We start from the raw sequence: 20,006 nt of genomic DNA, 5'->3' as shown, positions 1-20,006 counted from the left end.
CATGTATGTGTTCTTTTTTGAAGTGTCTGTTCACATCCTTTGCCCATTTTTGAATGGGCTTGTTTGTTTTTTTCCTGTAAATCTGTTTGAGTTCTTTGTAAATTCTGGATATCAGCCCTTTGTCAGATGGGTAAATTGCAAACACTTTTTTCCCATTCTGTTGGTTGCAGATTCACTCTAGTTGACTGTTTCTTTTGCCGTGCAGAAGCTGTGGAGTTTGATTAGGTCCCATTTGTCTATTTCAGCTTTTGTTGCCAATGCTTTTGGTGTTTTGGTGATGAAGTCCTTGCCTACTCCTATGTCCTGAATGGTTTTGCCTAGATTTTCTTCTAGGGTTTTTAAGGTGCCAGGTCTTAAGTTTAAGTCTTAATCCATCTGGTGTTAATTTTAGTGTAAGTTGTCAGGAAAGGGTCCAGTTTCTGCTTTCTGCACATGGCTAGCCAGTTTTCCCAACACCATTTATTAAACAGGAAATTCTTTCCCTGTTGCTTGTTTTTGTCAGGTTTATCAAAGATTAGATGATTGTAGATATGTTGTGTTGCCTCCGATACTTCTATTCTGTTCCATTGGTCTATATCTCTGTTTTGGTACCAGTACCATGCTGTTTTGATTACTGTAGCCTGCCTTGCAGTATAGTTTGAAGTCCGGTAGTGTGATGCCCCCCTGCCCCGTGTTCTTTTTACTTAGAATTGACTTGGCTATGCGGGCTCCCTTTTGGTTCAATATGAAGTTTAAGGTGGTTTTTTCCAGTTCTGTGAAGAAGGTCATTGGTAGCTTGATGGGGATAGCGTTATATCTGTAAATTACTTTGGGCAGTATGGCCATTTTCATGATATTGATTCTTCCTAACCATAAACACGTAATGTTTCTCCGTCTGTTTGTGTCCTCTCTTATTTCGTTGAGCAGTGGTTTGTAGTTCTCCCTGAAGAGGTCCTTTACATTCCTTGTTAGTTGTATACCTATTCTTTTTCTAGCAATTTTGAATGGCAGTTCATTCTTGATTTGGCTCTCTTTAAGTCTGTTATTGGTGTATAGGAATGCTTGTGATTTTTGCACATTGATTTTGTATCCTGAGACTTTGCTGAAGTTGCTTATCAGTTTCGGGAGTTTTTGGGCTGAGACGACGGGGTCTTCTAGATATACTCTCATGTTGTCTGCAAATAGAGACATTTTGGCTTCGTCTTTTCCTATTTGAATACCCTTTATTTCTTTTTCTTGCCTGATTGCTCTGGCTAGAACTTCCAGTACTAAATTGAATAAAAGTGGTGAGAGAGGGCATCTTTGTCTAGTGCCAGATTTCAAAGGGAATGCTTCCAGTTTTTGCCCATTCAGTATGATATTGGCTGTTGGTTTCTCATAAATACCTTTTATTATTTTGAGATAAGTTCCATCAATACCGAGTTTATTGAGGGTTTTTAGCATAAAGGGCTGTTGAATTTTGTCAAAGGCCTTCTCTGCATCAATTGAGATAATCATGTCGTTTTTGTTTTTGGTTCTGTTTATGAGGTGAATTATGTTTATAGACTTGCGTATGTTGAACTAGCCTTGCATCCCCGGGATGAATCTTACTTGATCATGGTGGATAAGCTTTTTGATATGCTGTTGCAGTCTGCTTGCCAGTATTTTATTAAAGATTTTTGCATCTATATTCATCATGGATATTGACCTGAAGTTTTCTTTTCTTGTTGAGTCTCTGCCGGGTTTTGGTAGCAGGATGATTTGGTCTCATAAAATGATTTGGGAAGGATTCCCTTTTTTTGGATTATTTGGAATAGTTATAGGAGTTATGGTAACAGTTTCTCTTTGTGTCTCTTGTAGAAATCGGCTGTGAACCCATCTGGACCTGGGCTTTATTTGTGTGGTAGGCTCTTAATTGCTGCCTCAACTTCAGACCTTGTTATTGGTTTGTTCATAGTTTCAACTTCTTCCTGGTTTAGGCTTGGGAGGACACAACTGTCCAAGAATTTATCCATTTCTTCCAGATTGACTAGTTTATGTTCATAGAGTTGTTTGTAGTATTCTCTGATGATGGTTTGAATTTCTGTGGAATCTGTGGTGATTTCCCCTTTATCGTTTTTTATTGCATCTATTTGGTTATTCTCTCTCTTTTTTTTTTTTTTAATTAATCTGGCTAGTGGTCTATTTTGTTGATCTTTTCAAAAAACCAGCTCTTGGATTTATTGATTTTTTGATGGGTTTTTCATGTCTCTATCTCTTTCAGTTCTTCTCTGATCTTAATTATTTCTTGTCTTCTGCTAGATTTTGAGTTTTTTTTATCTTGCTCCTCTAGCTCTTTCAATTTTGACAATAGGGTGTCAATTTTGGATCTCTCCACTCTTCTCATGTAGACATTTATTGCTATTTATTTTCCTCTAGAGACTGCTTTAAATGTGTCGCAGAGATTCTGGTATGTTTTGTCTTCTTCTCATTGGTTTTGAAGCACTTTCTTATTTCTGCCTTCATTTCATTGTTTATTCAGTCAACATTCAAGAGCCAGTTGTTCAGTTTCCATGAAGCTGTGCGGTTCTGGGTTGGTTTCTGAATTCTGAGTTGGTTTCTGAATTCTGAGTTCTAACTTGATTGCACTATGGTCTGAGAGACTGTTTGTTATAATTTCCATTTTTTTACATTTGCTGAGGAGTGATTTACTTCCAATTATGTGGTCAATTTTAGAGTAGGTGTGATGTGGTGCTGAGAAGAATGTATATTCTGTGGATTTGGGGTGGAGAGTTCTGTAAATGTCTATCAGGTTTGCTTGTTCCAGGTCTGAGTTCAGGTCCTGGATATCCTTGTTAATTTTCTGTCTGGTTGATCTGTCTAATATTGACGGTGGAGTGTTAAAGTCTATCACTAGTATTGTGTGGTAGTCTAAGTCTCTTTGTAAGTCATTAAGAACCTGCCTTATATATCTTGGTGCTCCTCTATTGGATCCATATATATTTAGAATCGTTAGCTCTTCTTGTTGTATCGATCATTTTAGCATTATGTAATGGCCTTCTTTGTCTCTTTTGATCTTTGTTGCTTTAAAGTCTATTTTATCAGAGATGAGAATTGCAACTTCTAGGTTTTATTGCTCTCCATTTGCTTGGTAAATCTTCCTCCATCCCTTTATTTTGAGCCTTTGTGTATCCTTGCATGTGAGATGGGTTTTCTGGATACAGCACAATGATGGGTTTTGGCTTTTATCCAATTTATTATTCTGTGTCTTTTGATTGGGGCATTTAGCCCATTGACATTTAGGGTTAATATTGTTATGTGTAAATTTGATACTGCCATTTTGATGCTAGCCAGCTGTTTTGCCCATTAGTTGATGCAGGTTCTTCATTTTGTTGATGCTATTATGCATTTGGTATGTTTTTGGATTGGCTGGAACTGGTTGTTTCTTTTTATATGTAGTGCCTCTTTCAGGTGCTCTTGTAAAGCAGGCCTGGTGGTGACAAAATTTCTGAGTTCTTGCTTGTTTGCAATGGATTTTAATTTTCCTTCACTTATGAAGCTCAATTTCGCTGGATATGAAATTCTGGGTTGAAAGTTCTTTTCTTTAAGGATGTTGACTATTGGCCCCCACTCTCTTCTGGCTTGTAGTGTTTCTGCTGAGAGGTCTTCTGTGAGTCTGATGGGCTTCCCTCTGTGGGTAACCCAACCTTTCTCTCTGGCTGCCCTTAGCATTTTCTCCTTCATTTCAACCCTGGTGAATCTGATGTTTATGTGCCTTGGGGTTGCTCTTCTTGTGGAATATCTGTGATGTTTTCTGTATATCCTGGACTTGAATATTGGCCTGCCTTGCTAGATTGGGGAAATTTTCCTGGATAATATCCTGAAGAGTATTTTCCAGCTTGAATTCATTCTCTTCATCACATTCAGGTACACCTATCAAACATAGATTAGGTCTTTTCACATAGTCCCACATTTCTTGGAGACTTTGTTCATTCCTTTTTGCGTTTTTTTCTCTAATCTTTGTTTCTCGTTTTATTTCATTGAGTCAATTTTTGACTTCCGATATCTTTTCTTCTGTTTGGTCAATTCGGCTGTTGAAACTTGTGCATGCTTTGCAAAGTTCTTGTGTTGTGTATTTCAGCTCCTTAATTCACTCCTATTCCTCTCTAAGTTATCCATTCGTGTTATCATTTCCTGAAATCTTTTCTCAAGGTTCTTCGTTTCTTTGCATTGATTCAGAACATGTTCTTTTAGCTCATGGAAGTTTCTCATTACCCATCTTCTGAAGTCTGATTTCATCACACTCATTCTCTGTCCAGTTTTGTTCCCTTGCTGGTGAGGAGTTATGGTCCTTTGTAGGAGGTGAGGTCTTCTGGTTTCAGGTGTTTTTCTCTTTTTTGTGCTGGTTCCTTTCCATCTTTGTGGATTTTTCCACCTGTCATCTGAGTTGTTGCTGATTTTCTGATTGAATCTCTCAGTGGACATCCAGATTGTTGATGATGGGGTATTTCTGTTTCTTAGTTTTCCTTCTAACAGTCTGGCTTCACTGCTGTAGGACTGCTGAGGTCCACTCCAGGCCCTGCTTGCCTGGGGAACTCCTGTAGCAGCTACAGAACTGTGAGGGTTGCTACCAGATTCTTCTTCTGCTATCTTTGTCCCTGAATAATGCCTGCCAAATATCAGTCTGATCAGTCCTTTGTGAGGTGACTTTTTGGATAGACGGGGGTCAGGGAGCTGCTTGACAAGACAGTTTGTATTTTATAGGAGCTCAAGTGCTGAGCTGTGAGCTCCGTTTTTAATTCAGGGCTGCCAGGAAGGTACGTTTAAGTCTGCTGCAGCAGAACTCATAAAGCCCCCTTTTTTTTCCTCAGGTGCTCTGTCCCAGGGAGTTAGGGCTCCATTTATGAGTATCCATTGCACTGTCCTGCCCAGCAAGGAGGCAGTTTAATCACTGCTTGCCTGCAGTGGCTATGCTGAGCTGCCGTGGACTGTGCCTGGTTGCTGTGGGCTCCGACTTGTTGCCGTGGACTCTGCCTTGTTGCTGTGGGCTCCGCCCTGCTGCCATGTGTAATTCCCTGTAGTCCTGTTTATATGAGTGTACTCGCCTCTGTAGTGGCAGATTCTCTTTGTTATTGTGGGTTGTCCCGGCAACGGTGGGTTGCCTCAGCAACGGCAGGCTGCGTCAGCAATGGCAGTGTAACTCCATAGGGGTTGAGTGCCTTGGTAATGGCAGATGCCCCTCCCCCTCTGAGCTGCACTGTCCTGGGTTCCACTGTGCTTGCTGTGAAACTCTCAACCCCGAGCATTTCCAATTGCTGTTTTGTTTGTTTTTGTGGGAGTGGGACCCGCTGAGCCTGATCACCTGGCTCCCTGCCTCAGAGCCCTTTTTTGTTTTTTTCTTTAAGTTCAGCGGTTGACTCTCCCAGGTGTTCCAGTTGCCTGCTGCAAGGGCGCCGGGATCTGTGTGATTTCCCGTGCAGCGACCCACTGCGCCAGCTCAAACCATGTTGCTGCTTGGGAATCTCCAAGGCTGGCTTTCTGTCTAAGTCTCGTTTAATCAGATGAATGTGCTAATCTGCCTTCCAAAATCTCCAATTGCCAGTTTAACAGGGCAACCAAACCAGCATATTTTGTATGGAGTGTCGCTGCGCTGCAGCCTCGGTCCAAACAGCCACTTTGGCCCAAACTGCCGCACGGCCCATGGGGCTCTTACACCTGGAAATCTCCTAGTCTGTGGACAATAAAGATCCATATGGAAATGCGGCGTCCACTCACCCTCTGCGGATTGACTGGGAGCTGCAATCCTGAGTTGGTCCTACAGCGCCATCTTCCTAAGTCCATCTCCAGAGCGCTATTTTTTTTTAAGTTGAATGGTTGACTCTCTCCCAGGTGTTCCAGTCGCCTGCTGAAAGGGCTCTGGGATCTGTGCGATTTCCCATGTGGTGACCCACTGCACCGGCTGAAACAACATCAATGCCCAGGAATCTCCTGGCCTGGCTTTATGTTTCAGTTCTGTTTAATCAGATGAATGTGCTAATCTGCCTTCCTGGATCTCCAATTGCCAGTTTAACAGGGCAACCATACCAGTGTATTTTGTACTGGCCAAAACAGCTGCGCCGGCCAAAACAGCTGTGCTGGTGAACCATGGGGCTCCTCCACCTGGGAATCTCCTGGTCTGTGGGCAATAAAGATCCAGCTGGAAATGTGGTGTCCACTCACCCTCTGCGCTTTCACTGGGAGCTGCAATCCTGAGCTGCTCCTACAGTGCCATCTTCTCTTCTTCCTCAAGTATTTTTTCTTACATGATAAAAGGAACTTTGTTGATATGGCAAATTAGAGTTTTGTTGTTTTTGAGATGTGGTCTTGCTCTGTTGTACAGGCTGGAGAGCAGTGGCTGATCTTGGCTCTGATTCTCCTGTCTTAGCTTCCTGAGTAGCTGAAACTACAGGCATGCACCACCACCTGGCTAAATTTTGTATTTTTAGTAGAGACGAGGTTTCACCATAGCAGCCAGACTGGTCTCAAACTCCTAACCTCAGGCAATCCACCCTCCTTGGCCTCCCAAAGTGCTGATATTACAGATGTTAAGCCACTGCACCTGGCCAAGTTAGAGTTCTTGAGGTGAGGAAGTTATCCTGGATTATCCAGGTCCAATGTAATCACAAGAGAAAGAGAAGGAGAGGTTTGAGTATGGAGAAGATAAGACAATGTTACAATGAAAGCGGAGTTTGGAGTGATATGGCCAGGAGCTAAGGAATGCCACAGCCTCTAGAAAATGAAAGAGGCAAAGAATAGAGTCTCCCTTAATGCATGCAGAAGGAACAGAAATGCTGAGACTTTAACTCCTTAAAACTCATTTTGGGCATCTGATATCCAGAAGGACGAGAGAACAAATCTGTGTTGTTTTAAGCCACTAAATTGTGGTAATTTGTTACAGGAGCAATAGAAAACAACTACAATGTGTGTTTATTGGGAAACAATTTGTATTATTCTGATTAGATGGGTTTGTTAGGACAATTTTATTAATCACTTTTCATATATCTTCTCCATCATTACTGATTTTTTTATATCTACTTATTCTATTTACCTGTCTTTGTTTTGTGCTGCTATAACAGAGTGTCTGAAACTGGATAATTTCTAGAAACAGAAATTTATTTCCCACAGTTCTGGAGGCTGGGAAGTCCATGATCAAAGCCCCAGCATGTGGTGAGGGGCTTCTTGCTGCATCATAACGTTGCAGAAGGCACATGATATGAGAGAGGGAAGAAGGCCAAACTCCTCCTTTATAAGGAACCCACTCTGGAAATATTGATTTCACTTCTTCACTAATGACATTAATCAATTCATGAGGGCAGAACTTTCAAACCCTAATCATCTCTTAAAGATACTATCTCTCTACATATACATCATAGAATACTATGCAGCCATACAAAAGAACAAGATTGTATCTTTTGTGGGAACATGGGTGGAGTTGGAAGCTTATTCTTATCCTTAGCAAACTAACACAGGAACACAAACCAAATACCACATGTTCTCATTTATAAGTGGGAGCTAAATGATGACAATTCATGAGCATAAAGAAGGGAACAACAGACACTGGGATCTACATGATACTTGGGAAGCTGAAGCATGAGAATCACTTGTACCAGGGCGGTGGAGGTTGCCGTGAGCCAAGATTGTGCCACTGCACTCCAACCTGGGTGATAGGGCAGACCTTGTCTAAAAAAAAAAAGAAGAAAAGAAAAGAAAAGAAATGCTACTGATTTTTGTACATTAATTTTGTATCCTAAAACTTTACTTGTTTATCAATTCTAGGAGTCTTTGAGCAGAGACTCTGAATTTTTCTAGGTATAGAATTATATTGTCTATGAAGAGAGATAGTTTGACTTGTTCTTTTCCAATTGTGTGTCTTTTATTTCTTTTTCTTGCCTGATTGCTCTGGATGGAATTCCAGTACTATGTTGAATTAGCATGGTGAGAGTGGACATCCTTGTCTAGTGCTGGTTCTCAAGAGAAATGCTTCCAGCTTTTGTCCATTAGTATGTTGGCTGTGGGTTTGTCATAGATAGCTCTCAATATTTTGAGGTATATTCCCTCATTGCCTAGTTTTTTGAGGGCTTTTAATGTGAAGGGGTGTCAATTTTTATCACAATCCTTTTGTGCATCTCTTGAGATGATTATGCGGTTTTGTTTTTAGTTCTGTTTATGTGATGAATCACATCTATTGATTTATGTATGTTGAACAAAACCTTATATGCCAGGGATAAAGCCCACTCTGTTGTTTGGTAGATTATCTTTTTGATTTGCTGCTGGATTCAATTTGCTAGTATTTTGTTGAGGATTTTGTTTTTGTGTTCATCAGGTATATTGTCCTTAAGTTTTCTTTTTTTATTTGTGTCTTTGCCAGGTTTTGGTATGAGAATGATGCTGGCCTTGGAGAATGAGTTAGGAAACAGTCCCTCCTCCTCAATATTTTTGAATAATTTTAGTAGAATTGGTACCATGTCTTCTTTATACATCTGGAAGAATTCAGCTGCTAATCTATCTGGTCCAGGGCTTCTTCTAGTTAGTAAGGATGTTTTTAAAAAATAATTTATTTAATTTTGAAACTCATATATTGATCAGTTCAGGATTTCAGTTTCTTCCTACTTCAGTCTTGGGAGGTTTTATGTTTGTAAGAATTTATCAGTTTCTTCTAGGCTTTCCATGTTGTGTGCCTAGAAGTGTTCATAATAGTCTCCAAGGTTTTTCTGCCCTGTGGGGTTGAGAGTAGTGTAACCTTGGTCATTTCTTATTGTGTTTACTTGTATGTTCATTTTCTTATTCATTAATCTATAGTGATCTATGGATCTTGTTTATTCTTTCGATGTACCAACTCTTGGCTTAATCAATGTTTTGTATGGATTTTCACATCTCAGTTTCATTTATTTCAGCTCTGATTTTGGTTACTGCTTTCTTTTGCTAGTTTTAGGGTTGGTTTATTCTTATTTTTCTAGTTTCTCTAGGTTTGATCTTAGGTTGTTAATTTGAGACTTTTCTAACATCTTGTTGTAGGCATTTAGCACTATTAACTTTCCTCTTATCGCTGCTTTAAGCTGTATCCCAGAGATTCTGGTATGTTGTATTTCGTTTTCATTCATTTCAAATAACTTTTTCAATTTTTGCCTTAATTTGATTACTTACCCAAAAGTCATTCAAGAACATGTTAATTTCCATGTAATTATGTGATTTTGAGAAAACTTGGTATTTATTTATATTTTTATTGCAGTGTGGTCCTAGAGCTTGTGGTTGGTATGATGTTAGGGTGTTTGCTTATTTGAAACAGAGTCTTGCTCTGTTGCCTGGGCTGGAGTGCAATGGCAAGATCTCAGCTCACTGCAATCTCCACCTCCCAAGTTCAAACAATTCTCCTGCCTCATCCTCCCAAGTAGCTGGGATTACAGGAGTGTGCCACCATGCCCAGCTAATTTTTTGTAGTTTTAGTAGAGATGAGGTTTCACCATGTTGGCCAGCCTGGTCTCAGGTGATCTACCCTGATCAACTCCTGAGCTCAGGTGATCTACCTGCTTTGGCATCCCAAAGTGCTGGGATTACAGGCATGAATCACTGTGCCCTGCTCAGGGCTTTTTTTTTTTTTTTAATTGCTTTAAGGCTGGGTGTGTGGTTGATCTCAGAATATGTGCCATCTGTAGATGAGAAGAATGAATATTCTGCTGTCAGGTGGAGCTTTCCGTCAATGTCTGTTAGTTCTGTTTTTTTTCAAGTGTTAAGTTTATATTCCAAATATCTCTGTTAGTTTTCTGCCTGGATGATCCGTGACACTGTCAGTGGAGTGCTGAAGTCTCCCACTAATATTGCATGGTTATCCAAGTTTCTTGGTAGGTCTCTAAAAATGTGTTTTATGAAGCTAGATGCTCCAATGTTGAGTGCATGCATATTTAGGATAGTTAAGTCTTGTTGAATTGAACTCTTTATCATTACATAATATACTTTTTGATTGTTGTTAGCTTAAAGTCTGTTTTGTCTGATATAAGAATAGCTACCCCTGATATTTTTTGTTTTCTGTTTGCTTGATAGATCTTTCTCCATCCCTTTACTTTGAGCTATGTGAGTCATTGCATTGCATATGAGATGAATCCTTTTCTTTTTAAATTGTACTTTGGGCTTTGGGGTACATGTGCACATCCTGCATTCTGCAGGATTGTTGCATAGGTATATACATACCATGGTGGTTTGCTGTCTACATCCCCCACACCCCATCACCTACATCAGGCATTTCTCCCAGTTATCCCTCCCCATCCTCCCTGCCCCACCACTGTCCCTCACCTCCCCTCCCCTTAACCTCCCCCACCACCACCTAGCCCAGTAAGTGTTGTTCTCTTCCCTGTGCCCAAGTGTTCTCATTGTTCATCACCCACCTATGAGTGAAAACATATGGTGTTTGGTTTTCTGTTCTTGTGTTGGTTTGCTGAGAATGATGGTTTCTAGATTCATCCATGTCTCTACAGAGGACATGAACTTGTTCTTTTTTATGGCTGCATAGTATTCCATATTATATATGTGCCACATTTTCTTTGTCCAGTCTATCATTGATGGGCATTTGGGTTGGTTCCAGGTCTCTGCTATTGTAAATAGTGCCACAACAGACATACATATGCATGTGTGTTTATAATAGAATAATTTATAATCCTTTGGATATATACCCAGTAATGGGATTGCTGGGTCAAATGGAATTTCTATTTTTAGATCTTTGAGAAATCATGAAACTGTCTTCCATAATGGTTGAACTAATTTATACTCCCACCAAAAGTGTAAGAGTGTTCCTTTTTCTTCACATCCTCTCCAGCATCTGTTGTCTCCTGATTTTTTAATGCTTGCCATTCTAACTTGTATGAGATGGTATCTCAATGTGGTTTTGATTTGCATTTCTCTAATGACCAATGATTATGAGCAGTTTTTCATGGTTTTTTTTTTTTTTTTTGGCCTCATTTTTTCTTGTTTGCAGCCCCTTGTCAAATGGGTAGACTGCAAAAATTTTTTCCCATTCTGTTGGTTGCCAGTTCACTCTAATGATAGTTTCTTTTGCTGTGTAGAAGCTCTTAAGTTTAATTAGATCCCATTTGTCTATTTTTGCTTTTGTTGCTGTTGCTTTCAGTGTTTTATCATTAAGTCCTTGCCTATGCCTATGTCCTGAATGGTTTTGCCTAGGTTTTCTTCTAGGGTTCTTATGGTGTTAGTTCTTATGTTTAAATCTTTAATAGATCTGGAGTTAATTGAATCTTTTGAGGACATTATAGAGTTGGGTCTTGCTTCTTTATTCAACTTGCCACTCTGTGTCTTGTAAGTGGGGTGTTTAGCCCATTTACATTAAAAGTTAATATTAATATTTGAGAATTTTATTCTGTCCTCATGTTGTTAGCTGGTTGTTAGGTAGACTTGATTTCTTTATAGTGGCAGTCAGCTATGTATTTAAGTGTGTTTTTGTGATGACAGGTATAGGCTTTCATTTCCACATTTAGCACTCCCTTACCGACCTCTTGTAAGGCAGATCTGATGGTAATGAATTTTCTTCACATTTGCTTGCCTGAAATGTATTTTATTTCTCTTTTGCTTAAGAAGCTTTGTTTGGCTAGATATGAAGTTTCTGGTTGTATTTTTTTTTCTCTTTAATAATGCTGAGTATAGGCCCCAAAATCTTTTCTACTTTGTAAGGTTTCTGCTAAGAGGTCCACTGTTAGCCTTTGCACGTGACCTGTCCCTTCTCTCTAGCTGCCTTTAAGATGTTTGCTTTCACATTGACTCTGGAGAATCTGATGACTAAGTGGCTTGGGAATGGTCATCTTCCATAATATCTTATGGAGGTTCTCTGAGTTTCCTGCATTTGTATGTTGACCTCTCTAAAGATGCTGGGAAAATTTTCTTGGACAAAATCCTAAATATTTCCAAAGTTACTAGCTCTCTCTCCATCTCTTTCAAGAATCCAATGAGTTTGGTTTCTTTTACCTAATTCCATATTTCTTACAGGTTTTGTTCATTTTCTTAACATTCATTTTTCTTTATTTTTATCTGTTTATGTTGATTCAAAAGAGTGGTCTTTGAGTTCTGAGAGTCTTTCTTTAGCTTGGTTTATTATGTTATTAATGCTTCCAATTGTGTTATGAAGTTCATGTGCTAATTTTTCATTTCAGAAGTTCAGTTTGGTTCTCTCTTAAAATGAATATGTCATCTTTCAACTTTTGAAACATTTTGCTGTTTTCTATCAATTGAGTTTCAACCTTCTGTATCTCAGTGAGCTTCCTTGCCATCAAGATTCTGAATTTGATTTTATTTCAGTCATTTTAGTCTGGTTAAGAAACATGGCTGGGAGCTGGTATGAGCATTTGGAGGTATGAAGATACTCTTGCTTTTAGAGTTGCTGCAGTTATTGCACTGGTACTTTTCCATCTGTGTAGGCTGATGTTCCTTTAATCTTTGAAGTCATTATCTTCTGAATGGGGATTGTTGCTTTTATAGTCTTCGTTATCATTCCCATTCCCTCCCCGAAGCTTTCTGTTTGTCTTTTACATCTAAATATTTAATTCAATTGAAGTTGATTTATGAATTGTGATCTGAGATAGGAATCAAAACTTTTTATATAGAATTTCTGTTTTCCCAGGAACATTAGTTGAAAAGACCCTTCTATCATCTCTCTGAAAGGTCACTGTGATACAAATCAAGCATCATACTAGCATTTTGAAAGATAAGCCAGTTGGACACTAGTTAAAGCAGTAAATACAAATTGTATTCAGTAATAACTATTGTAATAGGGGAGAGAACCAAGTGTTATCTGAGTTCCACTCTGTTGAAATAAAAGGCAAGAGATTTCTTTAGCATCTGGAGTATGCTAAAGGAAAGGTGCTGAAGAATGGTTAAGTGGGTTGGTTTGCATGACTAGGCCATTTGGGATTTACTAACTGGCACTTAAGTGGAAGAAAAAAAAAACTTCTCCCTGGGCTGGTGTGCAGAGCCTCAATCTCAGCTCACTGCAACCTCCACCTCCTGGGTTCAAGAAGTTCTCTGCCTCAGCCTCTTGAGTAGCTGGGGTTACAGGCACCTGCCACCACACCTGGCTATCTTTTTTGTATTTTTAGTAGAGACAGGGCTTTGCCATCGTGGCCAGGCTGGTCTTGAACTCCTGACCTCAGATGATCCACTCACCTTGGTCTCCCAAAATGCTAGGATTACAGGCATGAACCACGATGCCCAGCTCAAATCTTAATCACAGGAGGAAATGGTGGAAGTTGGAACAAGATGCCCACCAAAACTAGGTCCTTATCCTCCCAGAGGGACTGACAGCAAATTATCTCCTTTAATATTTGCATTTCTAAAATCTTTGAGAAGAAAATTCTGGTAGAACATTTATATCCCAAAGGGTAGCAAAACATATAATTGCAAGCCTTCTAAAGTCAGTATTTTAAGATGAGGTTCAGAGATCTATTTACCTATCACCAGGTTTTGGCTGGAACAAACAGTAAATTATCCCATCATTTTTTAGCTTTCTTAAAGCTTAAAAGGGGGATTGGGCTTGTTTCCAAGACACGACCTTACGCTGCTAGAAGCCATGCTAGATTATGGTCAGGTCTCTTACGGCAGGGGTTTGGACTGAGTTGTTATATGCTCAGAGTTCTTCTGTACTTCTCAGCATGGGGCCTCTTTAAGAACTAATATATTCTACTAGTCTGTTTATCTATCCCTGAAACAACATAAACTATTATAATTTCCATACAGTTGTAATAACTTTACAATATGTATCAATATTATTAAAGTAAGTTCTTCAACTTGGGGATTTTTTTCTTTTAGAGCATCTCAGTTGTTTTGACCTTTTGTAATTACATGCAAATTTTAGAATCAGCTTGTTCAAGTTCCATTAAAAAAATCCGTTGGAATTTTTGTTGGGATTGCATTGAATCTATAACCCAATTTGGAAAGAATGGACACATATAAAATATAAGTCTTCCAGTTAGTGAGTATGATAATTTCCTTTGGGTATACATCTTCAGGTTAGGTCTCTCTTCTTTAGAATTCCAATCAAATTAGAATATTTCCGTGTAAACATCTGGAACATCTTTTTCAGGTTTATCTTTTTTTATGTGATCATAAATGTTCACACACACACACACACACACACACACACACACACACACACACACACACACACTAAAGGATCTCACCCTGTCACCCAGGTTGGAGTGCTGTGGTACGATCATAGCTCACTGCAGCCTTGAACTCCTGCGCTTAAATGATCCTCCTTCCTCGCTGTCCTGAATAGCCGAGACTACAGGCATGAGACACCACATTTGACTAATTCTTTAATTTTTCTTTTTTGGAAGATATGGGGTCTCACTATGTTGACTAAGCTGGTTTTAAATGCCTGTCCTCAAGCAATCCTCTGCCTCAAACTCTCAAAGTGCTGGCATTACAGGCATGAGCCACCATGTCTAGTCTGTTGTCTCTCTTTTATTTTATGTTTCTGGTAAGTAGAAAGACAGTTGGCTTTAGTATATTGATTTTATATCCAATAACATTGCCAAAACCTCTTACTAATTTTTACAGTTTATCTGTAAATGCTTATATTTTATCTGGTTGTTTTGTGGTCTCCTGTTTCTTCTTTCCTTCCTTCCTGCCTTCCTTTAGTGAAGATGATTTTTCTCTGGTGATATGATTTAGTTTCTTGCTTTTTATTCTTTGTGTATCCATCATATGTTTTGGCATAAGACTTGCAAATAGTATCTTATATCCCATTATTTTAACCTAATAACAACTTAATACTGTCTGCATTTAGAAAAAGCAAAAAGAAAACAAATAAAAACTCTGTGCCTTAACTTCGTCCTTCTGCTCTTTAACTTTTTGTTGTTTTTATTTATATCTTGTTATACTGTCTATGTCTTAAAAGTTATTATAGTCATTATTTTTGATTGGTTCATTGTTTAGTCTTCTTACTTAGGATAAGAAGTTTACATATCACAGTTACAGTATTATGATAGTCTCTGTTTTTCTGTGTACTTACTATTATTACCAGTGAGCTTTGTGCTTTCATGTGATTCCTCATTGCTCATTAATGTCCCTTTCTTCCTGATTGAAGTACTTCCTTTAGCATTTCTTGTAGGACAGATCTGGTGTAGAAGAAATCCCTCAGCTTTTGTTTATCTGGGAAAGTCTTTATTTTGCCTTCATTTTTGATGTTTTCACTGGTTATATCATTCTAGGGTAAGTTTTTCTCCTTCAGCACTTTAAGTATGTCACGCCACTCTCTCTTGGCTTGTGAAGTTTCCACTGTAAAGTCTGCTGCCAGATATTTTGGAAATCCATTGTATGGTATTTGTTTGTTTTCTCTTGCTGCTTTTAGAATCCTTTCTTTATCCTTGATCCTTGGGGGTTTGATTATTAAATGCCTTGAGGTAGTCTTCTTTAGATTAAGTCAGCTTGGTGCTCTATAACCTTATACTTGAATATTGTTATCTTTCTCTAGATTTGGGGAATTCTTGGATATTATCCCTTTGAATCAACTTTCTACTCCTATCTCTTTCTCTACCTCCTCTTTAAGGCTGATAACTCTTAAGTGAGGTTTTTTCTAGACCCTGTAGTCATACTTTATTGTTTTCTATTCTTTTTTAAATCTCCTGACTGTATTTTCAAATACCCTGTCTTCAAGCTCATAAATTCTTTCTTCTTCCTGATGAAGTCTGCTCCTAAAAGACTCTGATGTACTCTTTAATATACCAATTACATTTTCAGCTCCAGAATTTCTTTGATTCTTTTTAATTATTTTAATGTACTCATTAAATTTATCTGATATATTTCAAAATTCCTTGTCTGTTACTCCAAATTTGTCTTTCCTGAAAACAGCTATTTTGAATTCTCTGAAAGGTTGCATATCTGTTTCCCCAGGATTGACCCCTGATGCTTATTTAGTTTTTTTGGTGAAGTCATGTTTTCCTGGATGGTGTTGATTCTAATAGATGTACTTCAGTGTCTGAGAATTGAAGAGTTAGGGATTTATTGTTGCCTTCACTGTCTGGGCTTGTTGTACCTGTCCTTTTTGGGAAGGCTTTTCAGATATTCAAAATGACTTGAGTGTTGTAATCTAAGCTGTATCTGCTTCAGGGGCACCCCAACACCAGTGATGCTGTGGCTCTTATGGACTCATAGAGTACTGCCTTGATGATCTTGGATAAAATCTGGGAGAATTCTCTGGATTACCAGGCAGAGAATCTTGTTCTCTTCCCTCACTTTCTCCCAAACTAAGGGATTCTCTCTTTCTCTGTTCTGAGCCACCTAAACCTGGGGGTAGTGACACAAGCACCCCTGTGGCCACCACCACTATGACTGTGCTAGTTCATACCTGAAGGCAGCACAGCACTGGGTCTTGCCTAAGGCCTGCTGTAACCACTCCTTGACTACTGCTTATGTTCACTTAATACCCTGGGGCTCTACAATCAGCAGATGGCAAAGCCAGCCAGGCCTGCATCCTTCTCTTCAGAGTGCCAAGTTCCTCTTGACCCTGGGTAGTTCCAGATGTGCTATCTGGGGAGTCAGGGACTATAGTGAAAAACCGTATAAGTCTAGCTGGTATTCTATTGTACTGTGGCTGAGCTGGCACTCAAACCACAACACTCAGTCCTCCCCACTCTTCCTTCCCCTTTCCAAAGGCAGAGGAGCCTTACCCTGCAGCCACCACCACCACAAGCCACAGGGAGCACAGCCAGACTACTGCTGATATTTCTTTAAGGTCTAAGTACTCATAAGGCAACTTATGGTGAATGCTGCCTGGCCTGGGACTCACCCTTCAGTACAGTGGGCTCCCTTCTGGCCCAGAGCAGGTCCAGAGATGTTGGTCAAGAGTGGAGTCCAGAAATCAAGGACCTCAGGAGCCTTCTTGATGCTCTACTCCCCTGTGGCTATGCTCGTACCTAAGGTGCAAGACAAAGCTCCTTATTTTCCTTATGCTTTTCTCAAGTAGGAGTTTCAGCCAATAGTCATCACAGCTAGTAATGTGCCAAGTCCTACCTGAAGCTGGCAAGTCTCAGAGGGTCACCCAAAGCCCGCAACATAGGTCCTGGGTATCACTGCTCATTATTCAGAGCCTGAGGGCTTTTCACATAGCAGGTGATGAATCCTGCCAGGCCAGGACTGGGTTCTTCTCTTCAAGGCAGTGAGTTCTCTTCTGGCCCAGAGGTTGTCTAGAAATGTCATCCAAGAGCTAAGTCCTGAAACAGGGGCCTCACAGCTCTGACTGGTGTCCTATCTGCTGTGGCTGACCTGGTATCCAAGATGCAAAACAAGCCCTCCTCTCTTCCCTCTCCTCTCCTTAAGCAAAAGGAAGGTGTCTCTTTCGGAGCTGTGAGCTGTGCAACCTGGTGTTAGTGGAGGGGTGATGCCAGTATACACTTAGCCACCCCAGCTGGTGTCTTAGTAGGTTACATGACCCTTCCAGTCCACTGTCTCTGGGCCTGGTTCAACACTGGTACTCACCTAAGCTTTGCAGTCCTTATGGCCTAGACTGCCTTTCCAGTTTACTTAGAGACATATAGCAGTGTAGCCCTTGGTGATGAGGTTGGCAGGAACTCAAGTTCTGACGACAGAAACTGGCAATTTTCCTCTGGTTAGGGCTGATTTAAATGCTCCCTCTATGGGCAGGCATTAGCAGGGCTTGGTCCAGTTTCTTTTCTGCTCTAATGGGAGGGCACTGAATTCAGTGACTCACAGTTGCTATGTTCTGCCTCCCCCGGCACCCAGAGACACTCTCCGCACCATGCTACTGCTGCTGGGGGTGGCATTAGAGACCTCAGAACTGTTTTATTCACCTCTTCACTGCAACTTTCAATGATACAACATTAACAGCAGGTACCATGAAGACTCACCTGATTTTTGGTTCTTACCAAGATGCCTTTTTTTGTGTTAGATAATTGTCAAACTGGTGTCCTTGGGTGGGGAGGGGAAATTGGGGTATTCTATTCCACTGTCTTGCTCTACCTTCTATCTTTTTTTTTCTTAATTCAAAAAATACATTATTAAAACTTTTATAAAATCAGTGGTCATTTATATTTTCCACATATTTACCGCTTCTTTTCTCTTTGATCCTTCTTGTATTTCAGACCTTCCATCTGAGATCACTTTTTAATGCCTGAAATTTATTCTTTAGAATTCTTTCTTTCTTCCTTTCTGTCTGTATTTCTTTCTTTTTTTTTTTTTTTTTTTTTTTTTTTAGACAGTTTCACTCTTGTTTCCCAGGCTGGAGTGCAATGGTGCGATCTCGGCTCACCGCAACCTCCACCTCCTGGGTTCAGGCCTCAGCCTCCTGAGTAGCTGGGATTACAGGCACACGCCACAGTGCCCAGCTAATGTTTTGTATTTTTAGTAGAGATGGGGTTTCGCCATGTTGACCAGGATGGTCTCGAGCTCTTGACCTCATGATTCACCCACCTCGGCCTCCCAAAGTGCTGGGATTACAGGCGTGAGCCACCGCGCTCGGCCCTGTCTGTATTTCTTTCTTTTTTTAGTGATTGATTAGGTTTGATCTCTGTAAGCAAGTGGGAGCATGCTAATTAAGGGATGTTTCTTGGCTTTGTTCACAAAGCCCAATTATGAGAGTTTACATATACCCACTTGAAAGGTAAATGTAAGCATGCTTCTTTTAAGATGCACCATGCACTATATTGTTTTGCTGAGTAAAACAAAATGAGAATGGCAAGAAGAAAGCTAGAGAGCTAAGAGTGGATCACCTCATGCAGGGCTTGACAGCTATAATAAAGAAAAAATCTAGACTTTATCCTAAGGATAACAGAGTCATTGAAGAGTTTCAAGCATAAAAATGTCATTATTATATTTACATGTTAGAGATATTACTTTGGCTGCTATATGCAGAATAGTGTAGATAGGGGCCAATGGTGAATACTAGGAGAGCAGATAGAAGACTATTGAAGGAATACAGGCAAGAAATGAAATAGGGAGAATGAATGCATTGGATATTTGGTAGTGAATCATTAGAGCTTCATGAATGACTATGACTTGTTTTTGGGAGTAAAGGACAGGCTAGAGTTAAGGACAAAGCTTAGGTTCCTGGCTAGGAAAACCATGTGGGTGATGTTATCACTCACTGATAAAGGGAACAAGGAAGAGAAGCGGGTTTGGAAGATAGAAAGGTAAGTTTCATTTTGTGCATGTTTGACGTGAGATACTTTTGAAACTTGTGGTACTTAAGAGAAGGGATGGTGGCTCATGCCTATAATCCCAGCACTTTGGAAGGCTGAGGCAGGTGGATCATCTGAGGTCAGGAGCTTGAGATGAGCCCGGCCAACATGGGGAAACCCTGTCTCTACTGAAAATACAAAGATTAGCTGGGTATGGTATTGTGTGCCTGAAATCCCAGTTACTCAGGAGGCTGAGGCAGGAGAATTGCTTGAACTAGGGAGGCAGAGGTTACAGTGAGCCGAGATCAGGCCTCTGCACTTCTGCCTGGGCAACAGAGTGAGACTTCATCTGAACAAAGAGAGAGAGAGAGAGAGAGAGAGAGAGAGAGAGAGAGAGAGAGAGAGAGAGAAAGAGACACAGAGAGAGAATGTCTCCTTTGCTACTTCTTTGTCTTGGGAAAATGCAAAAGTGGTACGTTTTTCTATAGACTACTACTGAAATGACCAATTTTCTGAAAGGGAGAGGGAAGATGATACACAAAACTTTAAAAATGTAAACCAGTTTTTCTCTATCCCTTTCTCTGACTTCTCTACATTTGGCTCCGTATTAGATATGGTCATATATTCTGCCTTACAAAGTGTGGTTACGTGCAGTCAATTCAATTTATCTTATAGATAATTCAGTTTACCTTCTTTTTTGACCAAAGAAACATGGTAGGGTTGGCAGCCTCTTAGATGACCTCCAATGATCTCTTTCCCTTATAGATTACACCCTTGTCTATAATCTTTTTATTCTTTCTTTTTTTTTTCTTTTTAGTGTGAGCTGAACATTTCAACTCACTTTTGAAAAACACTATATGGCAAAACTGATGTGACGGCACATCTGAGGTAATAGGAAAA

This window comes from Callithrix jacchus, chromosome 7, assembly GCF_049354715.1.
Source record: "Callithrix jacchus isolate 240 chromosome 7, calJac240_pri, whole genome shotgun sequence".
Lineage (NCBI taxonomy): Eukaryota > Metazoa > Chordata > Mammalia > Primates > Cebidae > Callithrix > Callithrix jacchus.
The sequence above is the reverse complement of the archived record's forward strand: the minus strand, read 5'-3'. Positions refer to the sequence as shown.